Source organism: Limulus polyphemus, unplaced genomic scaffold (assembly GCF_000517525.1).
Source record: "Limulus polyphemus unplaced genomic scaffold, Limulus_polyphemus-2.1.2 Scaffold3167, whole genome shotgun sequence".
In the NCBI taxonomy this organism is placed as follows: Eukaryota; Metazoa; Arthropoda; class Merostomata; order Xiphosura; family Limulidae; genus Limulus; species Limulus polyphemus.
This window is the reverse complement of record NW_013668777.1, coordinates 62520-67455: the sequence shown is the minus strand read 5'-3', so window position 1 is coordinate 67455 and position 4936 is coordinate 62520. Positions and strand designations below refer to the sequence as shown.

Genomic DNA, 4936 nt, shown 5'->3' with positions numbered 1-4936 from the left:
AAAAAAAAAAAAAAATCGTGATTCCGAATGTTTACAGTAATAACTGAAGCTACAACAGGAAACGGGAGCCTGTGTGATACAAAGTCATTGATGTTCGATCTTTAAAGATTTACAAATTAATATTCCTACGTCTTCTTTTTATGTGTGGTAACACGATAGTACTTGATTTTTTTTTAATGCATTAAAAACCGTTTTACTATTTTCAATGCTTACCTTATATATTCATGACCATTATAATTCAATTTCTTCATCTGCTAATGACGGGCTACATCTGACGTTCAGTGTTGAATTATTTTGTTAATGCGCGTGCGTTGAAGCAGCTGGACGTCGCTACGGCGAGCCAAGAATGCGAGAAATTTGGCGCCCGTCGCCGCACCACAACCCGCCCCTCGACCGCCCTTCACGGGGCAGAACGTGATTTATACTACAACTTAAGTCGGCTCAACCCTGCTGAAGTAGTTGTACAAACGAGCGTGGTTGTTGAACAAATACCTGGCTTGTGAGTGAGTCTCTTAACATCCTGTTCCCCAACGTGAAGCCTGCTACAGGGTGGGTCGAGAAAACGGTGGGCTGAAACAACGATTGAAATGTGTGTGCTGCACTTTCCAGTGTTGATATTGGACAAGAAGTTGCGTAACGATTGCTTGTTTTCATAGTGACACAACTGTGGGAATGTTACTCGAATTAACAGATCCCCACGTCTGCTTCTTACATCTGTAATCCCGTATCCTAGCGTTCAACATCCGCCAGAATACAGAGTACCGTTCATTTTTAGTCTGGCGGAAGGTTTTACATGAGACGTCTGAAGAGATGTTCTATACAGAACTAGTTCGTAGAATTTGACGATTTTGAAATGGACACAAGTACAATAACACGATAAATGAAAGTTCTAAATATTCTTCCTTTGAGATTTTTTTTTTCAAATTATACACACATTTAAAACAATCTTCTCAGTAAGCAAACCATTAGTTTTATTTGTACCCTGCCGTTATCCAAATACACTTGTAAATAAATAATAAAACTTGAGTTTTAAATTAATTATTATCGATTCAGTTTACTTGGAAAGAAGAAGAAATTGGACCAATTGAATCCAAAATGTAGGACTTTATCACCCAATCTTGTATTATTATTTGCTGTCGAGTTTTAAATATTTTTTTATTTCTACATTCTCTCTGTTGGATTTTTTTCTCTCTCCCATTTTTATCTTGGCTTCTTGTCATTTATACTTTTCGTTTTTTTGTTTGCTTACGAGTCTTCCACGTTCGTACTTTTCACCACTTGCTATTTACTTTATCATTCCCCTTCATTATTGACTTTGTCTTCCAGCTATCATTGGATTTTAGTTGTTACGTTTTAATTCGTTTTTTTTTCCCGTCTTCTTTCCATTTTCCTATTTTATCTTTTCATTAATCTTTAATTCCCGTTTATTATTGCTGTCTCCTCTTTCTTTTCTTTTTTTCTCGCCATTTGGTTTTACACCCACCCCCCCCCCCCGTTTCTCTTCTATGTCTCAATTCCTTTTTTTTTTGGTATTTTATCTTTTCTCTCCGATCTTTTGCTTACTTTTGTGCCGCCTTATATATATTTTGTATGGTGTTTATTTTACATATTGTTATCTAACGAATTCTTTTAACAGTTTTGTCACAAGCAATGAGCTAAAAAACATCATTGCCTTTGACCTGATTTTTTTTTGACAGATCAAAACTATGCCCAATAAAGACCACCAGTGATCTACCTCGAGGGCTGACGGGAAAGGCGGACCTGGTCGGCTCCAAGTAGCCGCCGCCTATATGAAGTTACACACCTAGTTGTGTCTTTACCAAACACGTATGGAAGTATTAACACGCGGTGTATTTCATTGGTTAATAAGTGGCAAAGAGACCTGGGCGTTTAGGCCTTTGAATGAGCCTGCAATCAGTCCTCCTGGTGGCCTTTAACACAAATGATACGTGTCTGTCTATGTGGGGGTAATCAAAACTGCATAGGAGAAAAAAAAAATGAAAAGAACGTCAGCATTTAAGCTATACTCGTTTACCTGAACGGCTACATAAAATAACACTTGAGCTATTTATTATCGCCTTCAAGTGAAACGAGGAATCGTTAGATTGAACGGTGTGCATGGCTATTTTTCATCTATACAAGAGGATCTTTGTAGAAGGCAATATCTAAACCCCGCAAGGCCGTCCTTTTCAAATTATAACATACATAAAAAAGCGCATTATAAAGATGTAGCCCTCAGGGAAAAGGAAGTTTTTTTTGTTTTTTTTTTGGCTTGCGATATTCAGGGTGGAGTATTAATATTCGATATTTTCGTTATCATTTACTAAAGTATCGAATTTCTGGTAAGTATACATGATGTGCGTGTTAAGGAATACTTGTATAAAATCGTCAAGTAGGGCGAACGGGTAAGATGAATTTATTTGGTCACAAACATGAGGTTAACTCGGTCAGGACAGTTCGAGGTTCATAACTCAGTCATGACTTACTGTTTGAAAGACTTTATTATTTTGCTTGTTTCAGTTGTTTTGCGCAAAGCAACAAAAAAGTCTATCTGCGCATAGCCGTCGCTAGTTCTGAGCTCGTAGACTAGAAGGAAGGCAGCACCCACCGCCTACTCTTCGTTGACTGTCGCTGTTCTAGCACAAGTTTCATAAGTGCACGACGAGATTTTACAAGAACGGGACGCGAACCATCAAGCCTAGGGCTCGCAACTACTTCGCCACGCTCGGACCCAAACGTATTTAAACATAATTCAGGGGTACTTCAAAACTCGCGGACAAGTTGAACAAAATGGAAAAAGGAATGAGGAAAAACTAAGTATAAATTTGATACGGGAGTCGTTGATAAACGGAGATTAATTAAAAGAACGTTCTTAAAGTGTTGAGAACAGTTCGGTAGATTAAAAATAGAAAAGAAATTCCCACATCACATGTGATGATCTTCGTCGGACTTAATATGTATCACAGTTCTTGAATCCTTAACACATATTTCTCCTTACAAAATGTTATAAACGTCAGTTGTATTTCTATTTAATTAAGTTTTCCGAGTATCACATTCAAAGTTCTCTCGGGTTACACAATCAAATTGTTCTACGTTTTCTTCATTCCCAATATTTGATCCTGACCGTACACTTCCAAGATTGTTGGTATACTAGTTTACTCGTTGGGTAAATCGAACAAATACACCAAGTGTAATAAATTAGCACCAATCGCTTTTTCTAGATATGACAGTCAGAAATTTCCCTTTGCTGGTAGACAGAGGGCGCCTCCAACATTTTTTAGGAACTTATGCCTAACTGTTTGAAAATTGTAAGGAAATCGGAACAGTGAATTATATTTCATTGTTATGTGGTGTTAAAATGTCAAAAGGTAATATGAATATTTCATCAGACGCTTTGGGCTTTTAGGCTAAATCTATTAAATATTATTATTATTATTTTGTATATCATACTAGCTTACAGTTTATTTGTAGTTAAGCACAAAGCTATACAATGGGCTATCTGTGCTCTGCCCGCCACATGTATCGAAACCCGGTTCCTAGCATTGTAAGTCCGCCTAACGTACAGTAATGAGTGTAATACGCCAATTTCAACATTTCCAAAACTGGTATCTGCAAGCTTTACAGACTTTAAATTAACGGGTATCTGCAAGCTTTACAGACTTTAAATTAACGGGTATCTGCAAGCTTTACAGACTTTAAATTAACGGTATCTGCAAGCTTTACAGACTTTAAATTAACTGGTATATGCAAGCTTTACAGACTTTAAATTAACTGGTATATGCAAGCTTTACAGACTTTAAATTAACTGGTATATGCAAGCTTTACAGACTTTAAATTAACTGGTATCTGCAAGCTTTACAGACTATAAATTAGCTGGTATCTGCAAGCCTTACAGACTATAAATTAGCTGGTATCTGCAAGCTTTACAGACTTTAAATTAACTGTTATCTGCAAGCTTTACAGACTTTAAATTAGCTGGTATCTGCAAGCCTTACATACTTTAAATTAACTGTTATCTGCAAGCCTTACATACTTTAAATTAACTGTTATCTGCAAGCCTTACATACTCTTAAATTAACTGTTATCTGCAAGCCTTACATACTCTTAAATTAACTGGTATCTGCAAGCTTTACAGACTTTAAATTAACTGGTATCTGCAAGTCTTCATACTTTAAATTAACTGGTATCTGCAAGCCTTACATACTTTTAAATTAACTGGTATCTGCAAGCCTTACAGACTTTTAAATTATCTGGTATCTGCAAGCCTTACAGACATTAAGTTTAATTGCAGCCAACTTCTTATCTTTCTTTTGAACTGTGGTTAGGTGGTGCTCGACTCATAATCTGAGGATCACGGGTTCGAATCCTCGTCATCGAACATGCTCGCCCTTTCAGCTGTGGGGTCAATCCTACTATTGGCGGTGTTGACTAGCTATCTTCCTTCTAGTTTTATCACTTTCAAATTAGGGACGGCTAGCGCAGATAACCCTCGAGTAGCTTTGCGATAAATTCAGAATAAATCATTCTTTTAAATTGACTTTTCTGTGATAAAATAATATATAGTCTTTGCTCTTAAGCATGGGTAAAAACTGAAGCAAAAAAAAAAAAACTTGTTTGCTCATCTGAATGTCACCTGATTCACCCAGAGAGAAGTTACATATGACAGCCGTCACTAATTTGAACTGCGAACCACAAGGAAGGCAACCATTCTGCAGTACCCGTCGCTTAAAGCGGTTTCTTATAACCAATTGTTAGGACTGATTGTCACTCTTATAACGCATCCACAGATGAAAGTGCCACGCTTGTTTGATAGCATCAACGTCTCGAACTAGACTTCTCCGATCTGATAATCAATCTAACCACTTTGCCCTGCAGACATAAAATAAAGGATGTAACGTGTATTTAAAATATTATTTCTAGAGTTTTATATATATAT

The 4936-nt window shown here is 36.9% G+C and overlaps 1 protein-coding gene and 1 long non-coding RNA gene across 2 annotated transcripts in view; one reads left to right on the top strand and one right to left on the bottom strand.

Annotated features, from left to right (window-relative positions):
* LOC106468794 (netrin-1-like) overlaps positions 1-4936 on the top strand; it is a gene marked incomplete at its 3' end in the record, with an annotated part of 93415 nt that overhangs the window by 27061 nt on the left and 61418 nt on the right. The window lies entirely within an intron of this gene.
* Positions 4360-4936, bottom strand: part of LOC111088125 — a 14808-nt gene continuing 14231 nt past the window's right edge. The window contains exon 3 of the long non-coding RNA XR_002612722.1: positions 4360-4395. This is a non-coding gene — a long non-coding RNA (uncharacterized LOC111088125). The remainder of the gene's footprint in view (positions 4396-4936) is intronic.